This window comes from Mus caroli, unplaced genomic scaffold (assembly GCF_978045245.1).
Source record: "Mus caroli unplaced genomic scaffold, Mus_caroli_1 scaffold_8, whole genome shotgun sequence".
NCBI lineage: Eukaryota > Metazoa > Chordata > Mammalia > Rodentia > Muridae > Mus > Mus caroli.
In genome coordinates this window covers 60100780-60113738 of record NW_028227263.1, presented here as the reverse complement: position 1 = coordinate 60113738, position 12959 = coordinate 60100780, and the positions used below count along the sequence as shown (strand labels likewise).

At 38.3% G+C, this 12959-nt stretch overlaps 1 pseudogene; it reads right to left on the bottom strand.

Moving 5' to 3' along the window:
- Window positions 1–11707: 11707 nt before the first annotated feature.
- On the bottom strand, window positions 11708–12698 carry LOC110299275 (olfactory receptor 14C36-like; annotated as a pseudogene).
- Window positions 12699–12959: the final 261 nt, after the last annotated feature.

The following is a 12959-nucleotide window of genomic DNA, read 5'->3' as shown; positions in this document are numbered from 1 at the left end:
GGAGAAGTGACCCAAGCCCTTGGAGGAGCCCAGAAAATCGTGAGTTGGATAGCAGACATTGGATGGTTCAAGACTGACTTTAGCTTTTGATTGTGACTGTGCCCTGATATTTTTCCCTCTTGAAGGAAGTTTTTAAGTGAAGCCCACAGTTAAGAGACTTTTAATTGTAAAGACTTTAGATTTTAAGAGAGATTGAAATTTTAAGAATATGTAAAGACTGTGGAACTTTTAAAGTTATTTAGATATTGGGGATGAATAAGAATATAAGGGTTGAGGCTTACTAGTGATGTGTTTGTGTGTCAAGTTGACAAGGGGTACTGGCTATTTTTGTGTCAACTTGACACAGCTGGAGTTATCACAGAGAAAGGAGCTTCAGTTGAGGAAATGCCTCCATGAGATCCAACTGTAAGGCATTTTCTCAATTAGTGATCAAGGGGGAAAGGCTCCTTGTGGGTGGTGCCACCTCTGGGCTGGTAGTCTTGATTCTATAAGAGAGCAAGCTGAGCAGGTCAGGGGAGGCAAGTCAGTAAAGAACATCCCTCCATGGCCTCTGCATCAGCTCCTGCTTCCTGACCTGCTTGAGTTCCAGTCCTGACTTCCTTGGTGATGAACAGCAGTATGGAAGTGTAAGCCAAATGAACCCTTTCCTCCCCAACTTGCTTCTTGGTCATGATGTTTGTGCAGGAATAGAAACCCTGACTAAGACACATGATATGTATCACTTATATGTGGATCACATATTAGTGGATCTTATGAAATAGAGAATGAACACACTCCACTCCACAGACCCAAATAAGCTAAACAAGAAAGAAAGCACAAGTGAGAATGTTTTAATGTCACTTTAAAAGGAGGAATAACATAGTAATAAGAGGCAGATGGAGAGAGGGAACTGGATGGGAAAGGGGAGAGAAAGGGAGATTAGGAGGGGCTTATTCAGATTCAGGTATGGGAAATGACAAGAGAGATTACCATATGGCTATGGGAATTAATGCAAATCTGCAACTGATGGGGCTGGGGATATATGTGTCATTTACAGAAAGAGACATAGACCTGGTATGAAGGAAGAGCACAAGAATCAATGAGGGTGTTCTTAGCTGTGTCTCATAACTTTGGGGGTATAGAACATGAAGAGGCTACCCACTATCGCCAGGCAGGAACCCCAGTGGAGTGATAGGTCACAAACTCACCGAGAAATCTTTCCACCCAAAAATGTCCTGTCTACAGGAAATGCATGGGCAGGGGGATTGAGCTGACAATGAAGGAATGGCCAACCAATAACTGTCCAAACTTGAGATCAATTCCAGGGGCAACACCAATCCATGGCACTATTAATGATAATCTGTTATGCTTGCAGACAGGAATCTAGCATGACTGTCCTCTGAGAGGCTGTAACCATCAGCTGACTCAGTCAAATGCAGATACTCACAAATAGTGGATGGAGCTTGGGAACTCTTATGGAAGAACAGAAGGAAGGGTTGCAGTCCCCAGGGGAAAGGAACTTCACAGGAAAACCAACAGGGTCAACTATACGGCACCCTTGGAACTCTCAGAGTCTGAACTAACAACTACAGAGTATACACAGTGTAGACCTAGACCCCCGGCACATATATAGCAGACATGCATCTTGATTATCTTGTGGGTCCAGAACAAGTGGAGCAGGAACTATCTGGAAAGCTCTTGTATGTCTGTGGGATATGTTTTTAAAACCGACCAGCTTTGCCTGGCCTCAGAGGGAGAGGAAGCATCTAGCTTTGAAGAGACTTGGTGTGCCAGCATGGAGCATATATATGTGGGGGGGGGGCAACCACTCAGAGGAGAAGGGGGGTATTGGGGAAGTATTGTGAGAAGGTATATCTGGGAGGGAGCCAGTGAGCAGGATGTAAAGTGAATAAGTAAAATTGAAAGAAAAAATAAAACGAAAGTTAAAAAAAAAATTGACAATAGTACATAGTACACTGGCTATAAATGTGATGTCATTATCACAGAGAATTATGTCTCAGCAGTGAGTATAATGTAAATATCATCACTTACTACAAATGTGACTGAAAGTAATTAATTTTTCACTTTTCCTCTCAAACCAATTTTGTTGTCTGAGGAATCTAATATCAAAATTATGGAGTTCATTTTAGTAACTACAAGAACTGAAAATTACCTTTATAAACACTGAGTACATTTGATACTAGCTGTCCTTAATGTTAGTTATATATCTCTGAACCATTTCGAATCAGCCATTAAATGTAAAAAATTGTGAGTTTTAATATGCCTAGAGATTATTGCATTTTAATTACAGGTAACAAGTCTCTTCTTCTAGCCATACACACAAGAATATGCAATTTGAGTTCAGTGCCTTTATTCTCTCATATATTGCTTTTGCAAACCATGGACAGAAATCTTATTTTTATCAACAGTCATATCATCTAAGCTACAAGCAGCCACAACTATTATATAGGTGAGTTATTCCCAGGGAACTATCACTTTTTTTGTGATACTAATAGAAAAACAGATCCTTCTAAGGCTTAGAGCAAAGTGAAGAGACAGCCTTCTATTGCAATTGTCACAGTGTGAGCTGCTGCAGTGGCTCTGGTAAAAGTACTTTAGAGAATCTTTCTTTCTTTCTTTCTTTCTTTCTTTCTTTCTTTCTTTCTTTCTTTCTTTCTTTCTTTCTTCCTTTCTTCCTTCCTTCCTTTCTTTCTTTCTTTCTTTCTTTCTTTCTTTCTTTCTTTCTTTCTTTCTTTCTTCCTTCCTTCCTTCCTTCCTTCCTTCCTTCCTTTCTTTCTTTCTTTCTTTCTTTCTTTCTTTCTTTCTTTCTTTCTTTCTTTCTTTCTTTCTTTCTTTCATCCTCAGAGAGTGAGAAATAGAGAGAAACAAAATAAAAACAAAATAAATGTATTTTTATAATTATGTGTAATATTTATATGTATCATTTTAGATAAAAAGGTGGATAATTTTAATTTTATAACTGCATAATATATTCCTGAAATTTCAAGTTCATTTAAGCAATGAACTTGGCAATGATGAATAGTCCCATATAGTGACCCATTTACTGATATTATAAGATAATTATCAGAAGCCTAATATAGCATTTTCAGATCTATCTCTGTCATTTTAATATAAACAAGTATAATTTTATTATGGAACACACCTGTGACAGTACACAAGACTGCTCTATCCAGAGGCCTAAAAGTTGCCCTGATCACCAAAGGCTTGGATTACTTCTGGTACACTATCTGGTGAGTTATGACCTATTCACCCTTCTAATAAACCTCACCACTCTGCATTACTAAGCATAAGTATTTATTCTTAAGAAAAATTAGATTTTTTATGAAACATGTGCAAAATATACATGATCGATCAACTAATAATTTATTAACATTTGTTATCTTAGAATTGTATCAGAAAGGAACCTATGCACATCTGAAGAATTGTGTTTTTTCTGTCAAATATAATCATTGTCTGAAATTTTTTCTATCATTTCTTTTCTCGTCAAAATACCACACATCTGACTGTATTCATTACATATCTTAAAACACCTCTGTCATCTATCTATCATTCTACCTATCTATATATATGGATATATATCCATTAACATCATACTTTTGTATTTTGCAGTGCTCAATTTTCCTATTTGTTTTTGAGTTATACTATAGTTCATAAGATTTCTTTGTGATACCACACTTAATTGAGTAAATGTCGCATTTATTAAGAATTGAAAAAGAAAGAACTCATAGTGAGTTGAACAAGGAGAGACAAAAGAAAGTATTAATACTGTGAATTAGTATCATCTGTTTAAGTAAAGAGAAATCAGATCGCCCACATCTTCCTACCTATCCAACTTCATGCATGCTCTTTCTCATTAAATAAAATGAGCTTTAAAACGAAGAATTAAAACAAACATAAAGATGAATAAGACAAAAATGTCAAATTTTGTTAGCATGCAAAGGACATGCACAGGTTCAAGGCAAAGAAATCCCAGAACAGAAAAGGGGAAATAGATTAAAAAGTGCGGAAGAAGAGGGGAGCCATTTTGGTTCCTGGACTCCACAGAAAGTAGTCTGCACAGGTGAGAGTGTTCACTACAGAAGCTAGCAGCTTCTGGGACAGGCAGGAGCCACAGAGATTCTGAGGCAGTGCCCTTTTCGGGCTCCAGATATCCGGCCACCTTCCCAGCAATAGGACAGGTGTCCGCCCAGCCCGGGAGGACTTTGCCTCAGGAACAGAGGAAGACTCCACTGAAAGAAGTCAGCACAAAGGTGAGAGTGTGGACTACAGAAGGTAACAGCTTCTGTGACAGGCCAAAGCAACACAGCTTCTGGGAAAGGTCCTGTTTTGGGCCTTCATCTTTGGTCAGGAGGGAGGTCCGAATGCCAGATATCTGTGCACCTTCCCTGTAAGAGGAGAGCTTGCCTGCAAGGAGTGCTCTAACCACTGAAATTCAGAGGAGAGATATAGTCTCCCAGGTCTGCTGATAAAGGGTAACAGAATCACCAGAGGAACAATCTCTAAACAGAGAAAACTATAACAACTAACTCCAGAGATTACCAGATAGCAAAAGGTAAATGTAAGTATCTTACTAACAGAATCCAAGACCACTAACCATCATCAGAACCCAGGATTCCCACTTCACCCAGTCCAGGGCACCACAACACACCCAAAAAGTTAGACCCAGATTTAAAAGCATATCTTATGATGATGGTAGAGGACATCAAGAAGGACTTTAATAACTCACTTAAAGAAATACAGGAGAACACTGCTAAACAGGTAGAAGACCTTAAAGAGGAAGCACAAAAAACCCTTAAAGAATTGCAGGAAAACACAACGAAATAGTTGATGGAATTGAATAAAACCATCCAAGACCTAAAAAGGGAAGTAGACACAATAAAGAAAACCCAAAGTGAGGCAACGCTAGAGATAGAAACCCTAGAAAAGAAATCTGGAAACATAGATGCAAGCATCAGCAACACAATGCAAGAGATGGAAGAGAGAATCTCAGGTGCAGAAGATTCCATAGAGAACATCGGCACAACAATCAAAGAAAATGGAAAATGCAAAAAGATCCTAACTCAAAACATCCAGGAAATCAAGGACACAATGAGAAGACCAAACCTACTGATAATAGGAGTAGATGAGAATGAAGAGTTTCAACTCAAAAGACCAGCAAATATCTTCAACAAAATTATAGAAGAAAACTTCCCAAACCTAAATTAAGAGATGCCCATGAACATACAAGAAGCCTACAGAACTCCAAATAGACTGAACCAGAAAAGAAATTCCTCCCAACACATAATAATCAGAACAACAAATGCAGTTAATAAAGATAGAATACTAAAAGCAGTAAGGGAAAAAGGTCAAGTAACATATAAAGGCAAGCCTATCAGAATTACACCAGATTTTTCACCAGAGACTATGAAAGAAAGAGGAGCCTGGAGAGATGCTATACAGACAGTATAGGGAACACATATTCCAGCCCAGGCTACTATACCCAACCAAACTCTCAATTAGCATAGATGGAAAAACCAACGTATTCCATGACAAAACCAAATTCACACATTATCTTTCCAGGAATCCAGCCCTTCAAAGGATAACAACAGAAAAAAAAATACAAGGACAGAATCTACGCCCTAGAAAAAGCAAGATGTAATTCCTTAACAAACCTAAAAGAAGACAGCCACAAGAACAGAATGCCAACTTTAACAACAAAAATAATAGGAAGCAACAATTTCTTTTCCTTAATATCTCTTAATATCAATGGACTCAACTCCCCAATAAAAAGACATAGACTAACAGATTGGCTACACAAACAGGACCCAACATTTTGCTGCTTACAGGAAACTCATCTCAGAGAAAAAGATAGACACTACCTCAGAATGAAAGGCTGAAAAACAATTTTCCAAGCAAACGGTATGAAGAAAAAAGCTGGAGTAGCCATTCTAATATCTAATAAAATCAACTTCCAAACGAAAGTCATCAAAAGAGACAAGGAGGGGCACTTCATACTCATCAAATATAAAATCCTGCAAGATGAACTATCACTTCTGAATATCTATGCTCCAAATACAAGGACAGCCACATTCATTAAAGAAACTTTAGTAAAGCTCAAAGCACACATTGCACCTGACACAATAATAGTGGGAGACTTCAACACACCACTTTCACCAATGGACAGCTCATGGAAACAGAAACTAAACAGGGACACAGTGAAACAGAAGTTATGAAACAAATGGATCTGACAGATATCTACAGAACATTTTATCCTAAAACAAAAGGATATACCTTCTTCTCAGCACCTCATGTTACCTTGTCCAAAATTGACCCCATAATTGGTTACAAAACAAGCCTCAACATATACAAAAATATTGAAATTGTCCCATGCATTCTATCAGATCACCATGGAGTAAGGCTGATCTTCAATAACAAAGTAAATAATAGAAGCCAACATTCACGTGGAAACTGAACAACACTCTTCTCAATGATACCTTGGTTAAGGAAGGAATAAAGAAAGAAATCAAGGACTTTTTGGAATTTAATGAAAATGAAGCCACTATACACCCAAACTTACGGGACACAATGAAAGGATTTCTAAGAGGAAAACTCATAGCTATGAGTTCATCCAAAAAACAAACTAGAGAGAGCACACATTAGTAGCTTGACAACACACCTAAAAGCTCTAGAACAAAAGGAAGCAAATTCACGCAAGAGGAGTAGAAGGCAGGAAATAATCAAACTCAGGGGTGAAATCAACCAAGTGGAAACAAGAAGAACTATTCAAAGAATCAACCAAATGAGGAGCTGCATCTTTGATAAAATCAACAAGATAGATAAACCCTTATCCAGATCTTGCGCACGTCCCACTTGACCAGCAAGAACGACACGACACACAAGTAGGATCCTCCTGCAGCCAAGCTTTAATGCATCTTGTGAGGGAGAGCATAAGCTTACACACGGATGCGAAGACCCTGAGGAACCCAGTCCTGTGCCTTATATAGAATTTTTGTCCCGCCTCTGACATGGCGCATCCTCACAGGGCCACTTCCAAACAGACCAGATGACACACTTAACGGGTGTGTGTACTTGTGGACAGGGACGATCCAGAGACATGTGCAGTAAGCCTTTTTACTTGTTCAAACACCCAGCTCATGCGCCATCTTGTAATGGCGAATGTGGGAGCGGCTTTCCACAGCCAGACTCACTAGAGGGCACAGGGAAAGCATCCTAATTAACAAAAGCAGAGGAAAAATAACAATAGATCCTGAATAAATCCAAAACACCATCAGATCCTTCTACAAAAGGCTATACTCAATAAAACTGGAAAATCCGGATGAAATGGACACATTTCTAGACAGATACCAGGTACCAAATTTAAGCCAAGATCAGGTAAATGATCTAAACAGTCCTATATCCCCTAAAGAGATAGAGGTAGTCATTAATAGTCTCCCAACCAAAAAATGCCCAGGACCAGATGGGTTTAGTGCAGAGTTCTATCAGACCTTCAAAGAAGATCTAATCCCAGTTCTTCACAAACTATTCCACAAAATAGAAAAGAAGGTACTCTACCCAACCCATTCTATGAAGCCACAATTACTCTGATACCTAAACCACAAAAAGACCCAACAAAGAAAACTTCAGACCAATTTCTCTTCTGAATATCGATGCAAAAATCCTCAATAAAGTTCTTGCTAACTGAATCCAAGAACACTTCAAAACAATCATCAGTCCTGACCAAATAGGTTTCATCCCAGGGATACAGGGATGGTTCAATATATGGAAATCCATCAAGGCAATCAATTATATAAACAAACTCAAAGACAAAACCACATTATCATCTCCTTAGATGCGGAGAAAGCAATAGACAATATCCAACACCCATTCATGATAAAAGTCTTGGAAAGATCAGGAATTCAAGGCGGATACCTAACCACGATAAAAGCAATCTACAGCAAACCAGTAGCCAACATCAAAGAAAATGGTGAGAAGCTGGAAGCAATCCCACTAAAACAGGGACTAGACAAGGCTGTCCACTCTCTCCCTACCTATTCAACATTGTACTTGAAGTCCTAGCCAGAGCAATTAGACAACAAAAGTAGATCACTGGGTTACAAATTGGAAAGGAAGAAGTCAAAATATCACTTTTTGCAGATGACATGATAGTATATATAAGTGACCCTAAAAATTCCACCAGAGAACTCCTAAGCCTGATAAACAGCTTCAGTGAAGTAGCTGGATATAAAATTAACTCAAACAAGTCAATGACCTTTCTGTACACACAGGATAAACAGGCTGAGAAAGAAATTAGGGAAACAACACCCTTCTCAATAGTAAAAAATAGTATAAAATATCTTGGCTTGACTCTAACTAAGGAAGTGAAAGATCTGTATGATAAGAACTTCAAGTCTCTGAAGAAAGAAATTAAAGATCTCAGAAGATGGAAAGATCTCCCATGCTCATGGATTGGCAAGATCAACATTGTAAAAATTGCTATCTTGCAGAAAGCAATCTACAGATTCAATGCAATCCCTTCAAAATTCCAACTCAATTCTTCAACAAACTAGAAAGAGCAATCTACAAATTCATCTGGAATAACAAAAAACTTAGAATAGCAAAAACTCTTCTCAAAGATAAAAGAACCTCTGGTGGAATCACAATGCCTGGCATAATGCTGTACTACAGAACAATTGTGATAAAAACTGCATGGTACTGGTACAGTGACAGACAAGTAGACCAATGGAACAGAATTGAAGACCCAGAAATTAACACACACACCTATGGTCACTTGATCTTTGACAAGGGAGCTAAAACCATCCAGTGGAAAAAAGACAGCATTTTCAACAAATGGTGCTGGCACAACTGGTGGTTATCATATAGAAGAACGCGTTTTGATCCATTCCTATCTCCTTGTAATAAGGTCAAATCTAAGTGGATTAGGGAACTCCACATAAAACCAGAGACACTGAAACTTATAGAGGAGAAAGTAGGCAAAAGCCTCAAAGATATGGGTACAGGGAAATTTTCCTAAATAGAACAGCAATAGCTTGTGCTGTAAGATGGAGAATCAATAAATGGGACTTCATAAAGTTACAAAGCATCTGCAAGGCAAAAGACACCATCAAAAGACAAAAAGATCACAAACAGATTGGGAAAGGATCTTTACTTATCCTAAATCACATAGGAGAATAATATCCAATATATATAAAGAACTCAATAAGGTGGACTCCAGAAAATAAAATAACCCCATTAATAAATGGGGCTCAGAGCTGAACAAAGAATTCTCACTTGAGGAATACAGAATGGCAGAGAAGCACCTGAAAAAAATGTTCAACATCCTTAATCATCAGGGAAACACAAATTAAACTAACCCTAAGATTCCACCTCACACCAGTCAGAATGGTTAAGATCAAAAATTCAGGTGACAGCAGATGCTGCCGAGGATGTGGAGAAAGAGGAACACTCCTCCATTTTTGGTGGGATTGCAGGCTTGTATAACCACTCTGGAAATCAGTCTGGTGGTTCCTCAGAAAATTAGACATAGTACTACTGGAGGATCCTGCAGTATCTCTCCTGGGCATATATCCGGAAGATGTCCCAAATGGTAAGAAGGACACATGCTGCACTATGTTCATAGCAGCCTTATTTATAATAGCCAGAAGCTGGAAAGAACCCAGATGCCCCTCAACAGAAGAATGGATACAGAAAATGTGGTACATTTACACAATGGAATACTACTCAGCTATTAAAAAGAATGAATTTATGAAATTCCTAGCCAAATGGATGGACCTGGAGGGCATCATCCTGAGTGAGGTAGCACAATCACAAAGGAACTCACACAATATGTACTCACTGATAAGTGGATATTAGCCCAGAAACTTAGGATAGCTAAGATATAAGATACAATTTGCTAAATGCATGAAACACAAGAAGAACGAAGACCAAAGTGTAGACACTTAGCCCCTTCTAGAATTGGGAACAAAACACCCATGGAAGGAATTACAGAGACAAAGTTTGGAGCTGTGACGAAAGGATGGACCATCTAAAGACTACCATATCCAGGGATCCATCCCATAATCAGCTTCCAAACCCTGACACCATTGCATACACTAGCAAGATTTTGCTGAAAGGACCTAGATATAGCTATCTCTTGTGAGACTATTCCAGGGCCTAGCAAACACAGAAGTGGATGCTCACAGTCAGCTATTGAATGGATCACAGGGCCCCCAACGGAGGAGCTAGAGAAAGTAACCAAGGAGCTAAATGGATGTGCAAGCCTATAGGTGGAACAACAGTATGAACTAACCAGTACCCCGGAGCTCTTGACTCTAGCTGCATATGTATCAAAAGATGGCCTAGTTGTCCAAAACTGGAAAGAGAGGCCCATTGGACTTGCAAACTTTATATGCCCCAGTACAAGGGAATGCCATGGACAAAAAATGGGAATGGGTAGGTAGGGGAGTAGAGGGGAGGGTATGGGGGACTTTTGGGATAGCATTGGAAATATAAATGAGGAAACTACCTAATTAAAAATATAAAAAAAAAACAAAAAAACAAAACCAAAAACAAATAAGATTAAAAAGTCCCAACTCTAACCAAGGAGCTATGTGCTCTTGATACCTCCTGAGAAAGGGAAAGGAACACATTCCTGTAGAATATTACAGAATATATCAACCACACTCCAAAGAAGTTCCCAGGTCCAGGAGAAGTTGGCCAATATAGACTCCAAGAGTTTTTGTTTGCTTGTTTTGATTTTTTTTATTATCCTCCTCATTTAAGGCATCTCTAGGAGGCAGGGGCATATATATTAGTAAGTACATATAAAAACGAAACAAAACAAAACTGGAGATCTCTTACTAGTGTTAAGTATTAACAGTATCCCAGAAAGCTCTAGAAACAATAGAAAAACAAATCACACACAAAATGAGTAGATGGAAAAAATAAAAATGAAATAAAAAAATCAACTTGGGATTGAAATAAATAAAGTAAAAACAAAAAAATGACAAAAATATCAATGCTTAGCTATGGTTTTATTGCTTTTAAGAGACACCATAACAATTTAATTGGCTGGATTACAATTCAGAACATAAGTCCATTATCCTTATGGTGAGAAGCATGATGTCACATAGACAGACATGGCTTTTTTGAGAGGTAGGTGAGGGTAGTATAACTGGATCCACAGGCAGCAGAAAGTGACAGTGACAAAATGCCCAGGGTTGAGCTTCTTATACCTCAAATCCCATATGATAGCTTGCAAATCCTCCAGTAAAGCACTCATACTCCAAAAATGAATAGTGCCCTAATGAAGGCTAGAGGCTCCATTTTCTTCTAACTCCCACAGCATATGAATCTTATTTTTATTGTTGTTATTGTTTTTGGTGTGTGTGTGTGTGTGTGTGTGTGTGTGTGTGTTTGCCTTTTCCTGTGGTCGTTTTCATTTGTTTGTTTTATGCTGTTCTGATGTGCTAGTTTTTGTTATATCTCCTTATAATCCATTTAATTTCACTTTATTAACCATGAGAAGTCTGTTTGTTTAAGAATGAGGGACAAAAATGGGATGGATCTGAGTGAAGGGACAAATGAAGGAGAACAAACAGAAGTAGAGGGAGGGGCAACTATAATCAGGAAATATGTAAAAATTCTATTCAATAAAGGGAAGAATTGTTGTGATATATGTGTTTGTGTGTGTACACTTATGTGTGTTTGTGTATTAGTATATAATTTTCTTTTATTTTATCAGTTCTTTTTGTCTCAAATTCCATGAAAAATAGATGTTCCTTTTATATTCAAATATTGGAAAAACTCATGACAACTTTCCTCACAGCCTCCTTTATCTGTTTGTTTCTGAGACTATAGATGATAGGGTTTAAGAATGGTGGAACCATGGTATAAAATACAGAAACAATCATTTCCTGAACTACTTCAAAGGTTATTACTGGAGGTCGTAGATACACATAGGCAGCAGAACTAACAAAGACAGACACCACAATAATGTGAGGGACACAGGTAGAAAAGGCTTTCCCTCTCTCTCTTTTGATGGGAATCTTCAATACAGTTGATAATATGCGAATATAAGATATGGCAATAAAGACAAAGCAACTACCACTGACTCCAATGTCAGTCAGAAGTATTAAGAGGTTGTTGTTGAAGGTGTCAGAGCAAGAAAGTCTCAGCAAAGCAGGAAGATCACAGAAGAACTGAGGGACCACATTAGAGTGGCAGAAGGACAGCTGGAAAGTTTTGAAAGTGTGCACACTTGCAATGACAAGTGAGCTAAGTAGGGAAGCCAGTGTCATCTGAACACAGAACTGGTGGTTCATAATCACAGGATAGAGGAGAGGTTTGCAAATGGCCACATAACGGTCCTGGGCCATGATGGCAAGAAAAAGAGTCTCTACAAGTGCACAAAATAAGAATGAAAAGATCTGTGCTGCACACCCAGCCACAGAAATATTCCTGTGGTCAGTGAGAGAGTTAATACAGGCACTGGGGACAGTGATGGAAATGTAGCACATGTCTAAGATGGACAGATTCCTGAGGAAGAAGTACATGGGTGTTTTCAGGGTCTGGTCAACTGTAGTAACAATGATGATGGTAAGATTCCCTAACAGGCTACACAGATACACCAGCAAAAACAGCACACTGAGTAGTACCCTGAGCTCCAAAGTCTCAGCAAAAACTTCCAGGAAGAACTCAGTCACTAGGGAAGTGTTGGCCATTGTCTGAAAGTGCATGTTTTCTGAAAGAAAGAATAACTTAAAATAATTAATAGTTTACTAGCATTTATCTTAAAACTCTGTTTTCTAAAATGTGGCTTTATGTATAAAATATAAAACATGTTTCCTTGGCATGCATATTCCTTTTAAACATGCTTAGCTTGTAATACACATAGCTGTGCCTATTTGTCTAATTGTATGGTATGGTGATAAGCACAGATAATTAGTTTACATAATCATAACTGTATCATAAGCCTATTATCA